The sequence below is a fragment of the Neophocaena asiaeorientalis genome, unplaced genomic scaffold, assembly GCF_003031525.2.
Source record: "Neophocaena asiaeorientalis asiaeorientalis breed wild unplaced genomic scaffold, Neophocaena_asiaeorientalis_V1.1 scaffold220, whole genome shotgun sequence".
NCBI lineage: Eukaryota > Metazoa > Chordata > Mammalia > Artiodactyla > Phocoenidae > Neophocaena > Neophocaena asiaeorientalis.
Window position 1 is genome coordinate 271992 of NW_020174042.1, and position 10708 is coordinate 282699.

General features: G+C 33.1%; 1 non-coding gene across 1 annotated transcript; it reads left to right on the top strand.

Moving 5' to 3' along the window:
• Positions 1 to 1470: 1470 nt before the first annotated feature.
• On the top strand, positions 1471 to 1543 carry TRNAV-CAC (transfer RNA valine (anticodon CAC)). The gene has a single exon. It is a non-coding gene; the product is annotated as a tRNA-Val (tRNA).
• The last annotated feature ends 9165 nt before the right edge of the window (positions 1544 to 10708 follow it).

Genomic DNA, 10708 nt, shown 5'->3' on the forward strand with positions numbered 1-10708 from the left:
ACAAAGGATGTTGCAGCCATCAAGCCATTAGCCATCAGTCACTGCAGCAGCCCCAGACTGTGTACCCTAAGGGGATTCAGGATGGAAAAGAACAGGATACTGGCCCTAGATAGCTGAGGTGCACATCAAAGGAATGATTTTAAAGAGCCCAGACTCTTGCATGTTCCCATACATAGAAAAGCACTAACTTCATTAACTTGAGATGTCTGTTTTTCTTTAATTAACAGTAATCTTTTGGTGTCTTGTTCAGACTGCCTGGTTTTGTTGCAAAAACTCCTATATACCCTGTCTCCTTCCTTATCTCTTCAGAGCATCCCTCAGAGCTGAGAAGCTATCTTCCTGGCTTAAGTCCTCAGTTCTGTCGGCCAAATAAAATAATTCTCAACTTTTAGGTTGTGTATCTTTTTCAGTCGAAAGAGCTAGACCTCTAAAAATGATAATAATAATAGATTCTTTGGAAGAGAATGTTTTCATTATTAAGGAGTTATTACAGGATAATAAAAACTTCAATAATGCCCTAATAGGTTTATTAAATTATTTTCTTTAGACAATGTAAAATGATCACAGGTTATTTTTTTCATGATAAAATTGTCAAAAGAAATTTCAGAAAAAATCGGAAAATGCTTAATTTTACCAAGATGTTTGTATATTTTAATCAATTGTTAATCTGAGGTTTATAATTAAAATGTATATGGTTGTATTTTAATAAAATGTTACTCTCTGACTTAAAAAATTAAGCTGGAAATATTTGGTCAATTCTTTATTGACAATGAGGACCAAGAAGAATCTTATTAATATTGTATCTAGAACCTTGCTTCTAATTAGCATAAGAATTTCTGAATTTGAAATAGAAAAATAGGTGGTATTCCTTTATTGTATTATATGTCAGTAGCTTTTGTGGGGATCATATCAAAATATATATAGTTGAATACGCTCTTTAATTTACACATTCAGTAAACATTAAACCAGAAGATTTACCACGTACCTAATGAATCTTAAACTTCAGAGCCATTTGCTCACAAAGACTCAAAGGTGAGACAGTAGCTGTTGTTTCATATGGCCCTATAATTATGTTAAATTTATACAATTGAAATATTTTAACAGTTAGTTAAGACTGATAATCTCTTCAAGCAACAACTTCCCCTCTGTCACACCTCTCCTTTTGTGTCAGGGAACACTGAAGCAGCCATGGGCATCTTGGCTAGATGGTAGCAGAAGTTGAGTTGGGGATACATAAACTTTGTATTTAGTAGATGAAACCCCTTTCATGTACTGTCAAGGCATTTTGAATCCACTGTATAGGAATGGTGGGTACCCCTACGGGCCCTGTGCTGAGTCACCCATCATCATGTCACAAACTTTTACAGCCACAGATCACGATGGGATATAAATGTGTCCCAAGATACGCAACAAAAGAAATATGTAAATAATAGAGGTATGAAAAGGACAGAGCTCAAAAGATTTGGGGCTTCCCTGGTGGCGCAGTGGCTAGGACTCTGTGCTCACAATGCAGGGGGCCCAGGTTCGATCCCTGGCCAGGGAAATAGATCCCACATGCATACTGCAGCTAACAGTTCACATGTCACAACTAAGGGGCCCACGTGCAGCAACTAAGATCTGGAAGAACCAAATAAATAAATAAATATTTTTTTTAAAAAAGATTTTGTTGTTATTAGAATATTCTTTTAGTCATAAGTATAAAATTGTAAGAAGAGTATTTAGTTCTCATCAGCGTCTAAATCAGAGGAGAATTTCTGTCAGGCATATACTCGGTAATATATATGACTACAAAAACATCATGCATTTAAAAATGAGAATTATGTAAAATAAAATTTAATAAAATTCTTATGTTTCTAGGACACAAACCTATAGCAATACTACAGAAAGTATATCTGAAATATCTCATATACAAAAGAAACTCAATGGAAGTTTCCCAAGCTTCAAAATAATTTTTAAAATCCACATGACATAATCAATACTTATTTGTGAAACTGAAAGAACCTTTTGTAAATTGTCGTTATTAATTTAAAAATAATCAACCATGCTAGTGGAAATATTGAATAGCATTCTCTCTAAAGAAAATAATAATTTAAAAGTGTTATAAAGAAATAATCGAGAATATATAGCCAAAGCCAAAGTACAATAAATGATATGTCTGGCAGTTAATTATAGAGAGTTGAATTTTTTTTAATGTATGATGAATTTGTCAGCTTCTTCAAGTTTCTATTGTGCTTTTTCTTGTTAATTCTAAATAAATATTCACAACCATTCCTATTTTGTATCCTTTTCCTTAAAGAGCACTCCCAAAAGTATTGCTTTAGGTCCCATAAAATCTGGATCTACTCCTGTTTATGAGGCAGATATAACTGTATCACTGCTGAAACTGCCTCTCAGAAAAATTAAGCACCCTGCCCTAATTTACCGGGAAATGAATGCTGAGACTGGAATTTGATTCCGAGATTGTCATTTCAAAGTCCATGCTAATGCAATGCGACCAGTCTTCTAATCTCTTCTCAGATAAGGTGAGAGAGGCAATAATAGCTCTCTAATAGAAAGAGACACAGGTAGGGTCTATCTCCCTGAACCCTCAGCCAGCTACCTACCACCACCAAAGGTTCCTAAGACAGGTACATTAAAGGACACTCCAAGCAAAGAAATGCTTTCTATTGGGGACTTCATTGTTTTGAGTAATAAGTCAGCATGTGGAAGTCCTTCTATAAGATGTGCACCAAGTCAAGTCTTGAAAAGCAGGTAACCTCTAAGGTTTTTCTTTTTTTCTAAATGCATCTACAATGTTAAGAATGAATGAAAATTTAGCACTCAAATTTGCTTTATGTTTTATTATGTGGGAAGTATTTTGAACTCAATGACTATTTACTGTATCATAGCCTGTGACGTAGTCTGCTCACACCTCTTAAGGTAAGTTGTGCCATGATTCACTACAATCCTAATTGCTTTAATTAAGCAGTCAATGATATCCTGGCATTGCATCTTAATTTTATATACAAAAAGGTAGACTTATTTTGCATACATGAACTAAGAGTTGTCAAAGCAAATGGAGATAGTATTCTGCACATAAAGTCATTTTAATTTTCTCTCTAAAATTTCTACGAACATTATTTAAATAAAATTAATATTCAAACTGAAACTTTTAGTTAAAAATAATGAATGTAGACTAAAGTTTCTTTGTGTCTTAAACATAATCAAGAGTACAATTATGGTATTTCATTGATGTTATCTAAAACAGTAGAAGTCTTACTGCCTCTAACATGCAAACTTAAAAAAATGGCTGAGGCAGAGGGCAGAATACTGGATTTGAAACTGGAAATTCTGGGCTTGTTTATAAATCCTTCATAGATTTATCTTATGATTGCAAGCTCTTAACCTTTCTAAACTTTACATCTAACAATTATAAAATGGGCATAGTGAGTCCACATCAATGCTGACACCTTAGCTATTGTAAGAATCTTGTAATATGATGTAAGTGACAGCATAATGTGAACTAATTTCTAGGCCATCTTTGACCTGTTTATACAGAAACATACACTATCCTTTCTGTTTGTAGGGTTAACATCAAAGCAAGCACCAGAAAGAGAATTATATCCTTGATGCAGTCTATCAGAATCATATAGGGAGGAAATAAATGTGCAAACAAAAGACAAATGATAAACACTTCTTCAGCAAAGTCCTCCCATTTTCTCACTTGCCAAGGAATCATTATATTCCAACCATTTTTATGCACACAATTGGGTTTTAGTTTAGTTAGAAATTAATTTTTCAATGTTTTACTGTTTGAAATGAACATCATTGTATGTCTTTCCTCAAGCTGTTATTGTGCTAAAAATTCAACAGAAAAGTGAGGAACATAAATTCTTCTGCTTTTCATTATTATTCAAATGATATGTGTCCTGCCATCAGGGAAAATAAGCACTTTGAACTTTAAGGGAGGAGCCAGCTAGCCTTTCCTCAACCAAATAGTCTTCCAAAACCACTCCAAGATCACACAGAACTCCTCACACGTATTTCATGGAATATTACTCTTGAATACTCTACCAATCCGACATATCACTTCAGTTCTCTGTGGCTGAGCTTCATCTGGGAGGATATAGTCTCTATTTTGATGAATCAACCATAATGAAGAGAATAGCAACCAACTGAAACCAATCCAGAACTGACACAGATGTTAGATTAGTAGATAAGAACTTTAAAACAAGTATTGTAACTGTATTACATATATTTTAAAAACTTAGTTAGAGCTACTGAAAAAAAAAGAAGCACCCAAATCAAATTTCTTGAAACGGAAACTACAATGTCTGGGATGAAGAATACATTGGAGAGCATTAATGCATTAATGGAAGATTAGACACTGTAGAAAAAAGATGACTGAAGTTGAACAGAAAGAAAAAAAATATGTAGTGAACTGTGGGACAATGCCAAGTGACTTAACGTGTGGGTCATTGAGGTCTTGAAAGAAAAGAGAGGGGCTTGAGTTATGACAGTGGCAAAAGTCATGAAAGAAAGTGAGGAAGTCGTTATGGGAGACAAAATTGAACTTGGAAACTGTCGAGTTTTAACTAAGGAAGGAAGTTGTCGAAGAATACTATGATGTTTGTTGAGTTAGAATCTAACCAGATCATCATAATCCCAAGTATAACCCAGAGTTAAATTGAATGGAATGATGGGAAAAGAATAAAACACCCAATAATGTAAACTATGAAAAGGACTGGAGGATTGATAGAAGTTCATGTAGATCTTGTTTGGCTCTTTGTATACTCAGATTTTGATTCTTTTAGCCTCCCAACACCTCATGAGGATTTCTTTACAAATTACACTTTTCTGCTCTGTGATAAAATAACCCAGATAAAATATGACACAATTTGAAAAAAATTATCCCCAGGAATATTAATACTGTGATCCCATATTATTACCTAAACTTCTGACTGACACTAATTTCCCCCCCCACCCCCCGGTTATGTGAAACCTGGTATTATTGATCACTGTCAGAAAATTTTATCATTTAAATGTTTTTTCAAATATTTTACCTAAATCATCTGTTACAGTTAAAGAGCCTTTTTATCTTTAAATATTTATAAGCTCCTTGGAGAAATAAAGAGATCTTCACAGCCTAAATCTGTAAAAATATCTTTTTTCAAGTTTTTATATCTAGTAGACTTCTGACTAAATCATAATGCCTATAATTTGCTGAGCAATTTAGGCCAGCTCCATGAAAGTCTTTAATATGCAATTATGATAATCTAATCAAAAACAGTGGCAGAATTTTTTTCTAATACAGATAAGTAAATTAAAAAACTGCTAAGTATATTTTCCTATGTATACATAACCTCCAATGTTATATCATTGACTATACAAAATAGTGTTGCTTTAATCTTTATTTATGTAAAAACTCCATTTTTATAATATGAATATATTTGTTTTATATATAAATCAATATATATTTATATTAGGATTTTGATGAATTATTATAAAGATCTTAGAAAGAATGTTCAATTGCCAACCATAATTCCTTGACACAGCAGTAACCAACTTTAGTGATTTAAAACATATTCCTTCAGGGTTCTCATCTCTGTCAAACATATAGACACACACGTTTAAAAACACATCACGGAGGGCTTCCCTGGTGGCGCAGTGGTTGAGAGTCCACCTGCCGATGCAGGGGACGCGGGTTCGTGCCCCGGTCCGGAAGATCCCACATGCTGCAGAGCGGCTGGGCCCGTGAGCCATGGCCGCTGAGCCTGCGCGTCCGGAGCCAGTGCTCCGCAACGGGAGAGGCCACAACAGTGAGAGGCCCGCGTACCGCAAAAAAAAAAAAAAAAAAAAAACATCATGGACATCTTTTCTGGGTCAGAAATTATAAATGGTATCATCACTTTTAATGATTATGCACTATTTTTTATATCACCATAGTATTGATGGAGATTTGAATAATATTTTTATTCCACCATTATAAATAGCTCTGAAATGAACATTATAATGTGGATATTTTTTCATGTATTCTGATATCATTTATGCACATAATTGTCGTCTATATTTTGGTCCATGTACTTTTTCAGTGATTGCCTAATTTCAGCAGTATGGCTTGATTTCCTCTCCTGCCAACAGAGAGCGCCAAGGAAAACCCTCAACAACAGGTGGGTGTAAAGTGAGGAAGTCTAAGAAATTGTTGGTCAAAATAGTTCTGTGAACAGGTGATGATAACATATACTAAAGCAGTGACCACGAAATGGACAGGAGGGAAAACTGAAGAGGCATTTCTGACATGGAAAAAGATTTTCTAGATTAAGATTTCCTTGAGGACAGAGACTTTGGCTCTCTCTTCTTTATTCCCAGAGCTTATTGTAGTGACTGGCACATACTAAGGAATCAAAAGAACAGGATGGAAAGAATGATGAATGAAAAGAGTATTTACAGCAATGGATGCCTAAATTGTGTCCACACTGAGTGAGAGTAAGGAAATGAAGAAGCCTGTTTTGTTGTGAAAATGGGAGGATCAATACTCACATTGCTATTTCCACTTTGAATGCCATTGTTTTTCATCATTATGTGCATGGAAGCCCCTTCTAAGAATCTTTCTCTGTTCTTCAAATCATTACCTCAGAAAACATAAATTTCTTCTCTTCCAAATAATCTTAAACATTTGCTGTTAATTTCTACTCTATGCTATAGTGCTCAATTTTATTTCCTCTACTTGATGGTGATGTCATTGACAAGTACCTTGTTTTTTCACACTTAAATCTCCCATGCTGCCTAGTATAATAGCTTGTATATTATAAATATTTTAAAATTTGTATATAAAAGGAAAATGTGTAACTGAATCCTATATATTATCAGAGTTATTACTGATACTGGTTATCTCCTAATAAAGGAGGCTAGTTTATTTACATTTTTATTATTATATTTTGTGAGTCAAGGAACTGTGTTTCCCACTCACCCGCTGTTTGATTTATGGCATAGCGAGTCACACTAAGACTTCCCACAATCTGTGCTCAGGCACCCCTGTAATCAACTCACCAATCAATCTTATTTAGAAGCTAGAGAAGTAATAATAAAGTGTGTGAGAGAAAAGAAGGGAATAAAATATATACAAAAGAAAGACTTTCTGTACACTCTCAATATGTTTCTTGTTACTCAACATGCATTTCTCAATGCAGTTTCTAATTGTCTTCCTGAAGACTTTGCATATTTTACTATGGAGAAATGCATATAAATTACTTTCCCTTAAAGAATTGGAAGGTTATATACTGACTTTGCAGAGTAGAACAGATCTTACACAAATAATTGATATCACATTAAAATAATATAAATTTTTTCTTGCTAATTAAACATTTGGTAATTATTTTGGATTCCATGAAATAAAATATTTTAAAAATTCCATCTTATCAATGAAATACTCTCACAAAGAGCCAAAAAGTCCTGATTTATGGATACAAGTGTGGACTCTGTAATCAGAATAAAATTTTTAGACTCTTGGCTCTGTTATTTTATTAGGTATAGGACCATGGGTTCCAGTTTTCACAAATCTGTTAAGAGAGCCAGTAATATTAATGAAGAGTGTGGTTGTAGAGATTTAAAAAATAAAATAGGTGATGTTCTTACACTGCCTGGCACATAGAAAGTGATGAATAAATATATATTTTTTCCATTTATCTGCTGTACTGAGTTAAAAATTCTTGCCACAGTCTCTAATACATTTCCCGTTGTATAGATATGCATATTCTGTGCACTCTCTATTCACATATTGGAGTATTTATTAATTCTGGAGCTACTGCACTTCAAATGTGACCTTTATTAAATGGCTTACATCACTTAACTACAGCTCTTGTTTGAGAATGCCCTAACAGCAAGATAGGAAATAAACAAACAAATAAGAGACCACTGCAGATTTCTTCTCATGAAGAGAAATACCTCTGCTCAGAAAAATGTCCAACGCATATGGATGCATATAGAAGTAACATTCTCTAGGCCTGGCTTGAATGGGCAGAGATGAAAAACAAGTCTGAAGAGAAGGAGAGATAACAAGAAAGAAAAGCAACTCCACTGAAATCCTCTGTGGAAATACACAGCCAGGGACTTTTTAAGAATGGGGAATGTTTTATATTGTATTTTTATTGTTATGGTTTATATTTTCTATCAAATCTAAAATTATACTAGAAAGAATGTGCCCAGTATTTTTAATAAATCTTGGAAGTGGGTATGTGTTTCACATCTGGCTAAATATAAGTCATAGAGAAGGCTACAGGCATTACTGGAAGTGCAATTATTATTAAAATGGGAACAAGAAAGTGATAAGAACAGACCTTGGAAATGAGAATTTAAGCCACTAGTAGACATCCTATACTGGGTATCAGATTTTTCACAGGACAGAGATGGGAGGTCAAGCCAGTTTTATTTAAAATGAATAATTCGATATCAAGGCAACATCAGATCATATATCTTCTTAGTAGTATATTAATTACAGGATATTATACTCTTCAGAAGCATGTTTTTAATTTAATCACACGTTATTGATTTAATATTTATTAGCAATCTTTCTGTAGATAATATTGTTGCAATAAACATCATGCACATCCTTCTGAGTAGGTTTACAGAATCTTGCATTGCTGCTCATTTGTTTCCCCCTTCTGAATAGGTAGTTCACATCTTCTCGGTAATAATTATATTCAGACAATTTGAAAGATTTTTCCCCCCAGAGGCTACATAACTTGTATGGTGATATCATGTACACTTTTTTTAGGAGTTAATCTTTCTGCAGTTCAATTATATGCTTGTACTATAAACAGTCATATTTAGACAACCAGCATGTCCCCTCAATACATTTATTTGATAGGAGTAAATACTGTCAAGAGCAGAGCTGAGCCACCAGGTGTTGGAGTACTATGGGTACATAGTTCCAAACAATTTCATCATACATATGAACTCTTCCAGCACTACTAGGAAACTCCCTCATACTAACCCTTTATATTTACAAGCCTAGTCTCTGTCTCCTGACAACTACTAAAGTGTTCTCTACCATTAGAATTTCCAGAACATTATATAATGTTATACAAATGAAAATACATGGTTTTTAAACTTCAGAAATTGTTTTCCACCAATAATAATATCCTAGAAATCCATCTAAATTATTACATGTATTGTGTTTATTTTTGGTGTTGACTAGAATTCCATGGTGTGAATATGGCACAGTTATTTAAACATTTACCCACTGAAGGATATTCAAATGTTTCCAGTTTGGAACTGTTACAAAAATCCAATAGGAAGATTCATGTACAGGTTTTAATGTGAATGTATGTTTTCATTTCCCTGGGATAAGTGCCCAAGAACATGACTGCTGAGTTGTCTGGTTAGTACCTGTACAATTTTATAACAAACTACCAAATTATTTTTTAGAGTTGCCTGTACCATTTTGTATTTTCACTAGAAATGTATGGACGATCCAATTTATCCATTTTCTCACCACTATTTGGTTTTGTCACATTCTTAAAAATTTAAATGTTTGAATAAGTGTGCAGTGATTTTAATTTGCATATCACTAATGGTAAATGATGATAAACATATTTTCATGTGTTTATTTGCCATCCATATCTCTTTCTCAGATTTTCTAACTGGATTTTTTAAGCTTAGGTTTTGAGAGTTCTTTACAGATTCTAGATAAAAGAGCTTTACCAGACATGTGATTTACAAATGTTTCATCCCAGTTTGTAGTCTTATTTTTCTCATCTTCTCTATATTTCACAGTGGTACCCCTTTAACAGAGCAGAGTTTTAGCCAATTAATTATAAAGAAAAAAAAAAAAAAAGTAAGTCTAACTATATTCACACCCTGAGTTTGTGGAACTGTTTATATAAGTAACAAAGCCACCATTTATTATATTACAGCAAGGGAAAATACATTCCAATGTTCAAATAATTGATTTACACATCACTATTTAGAATACAGCCCACTCATAAGTAGGAGGCTTCTATTTAAATGAACTACTTTGGAACAAAAACTGCAGTTACTTTCTTTTCCTAAACACAAATATTTTGACTTTCACTCTGAGTCAATTCAAATGAAAATAAATTAATGCCCCAAATACCTTCTCATATATTTTCTCACTGAGTCAATATTTTGACATTTGCATGTGATGTTCAAAGAGATGTATCTAAAAATTTCTATTGAAATTAAGCTTCAACAATATTGTGCAAGTCTTTGTAAACAATATTTTAAAATTATTTTTTTCAATTTTTAACTTAGTTTTAATAAGATTGAGTAACTTAGATGGTAATAACGAAAATATGATATACTAACTTAAGATATTACCCTAACATTATTATCCATTGTCCTTTCCTTGTGCTATTATTAAATTTTCTTATTTCTAGCATATATTTTATTGTAAGTTCACTTTAATTTTAAGATAACAAATCTTCTCATATTGCTTTTCCCTTTTACAAGACTATGTTATCTTAGATAAAATGATAAAGAGTTATTTACATAAATAACAATTTTTGGTGTTATGCCTACTTTGATAAATTTTTGTTACATAAAATAAAAATAATGAAGCTGAATTGGTAGGAACCCTTTTTGATCAAATCCAATTAATGACTACTGTCATTTCTCAATCAGTCATAAAACTATTTCCTCCATATTTATCACACATATTTTTTACTTAATACTTTGAAGGATGAAAAATGAGTTAGAATGAGGAGTGAAC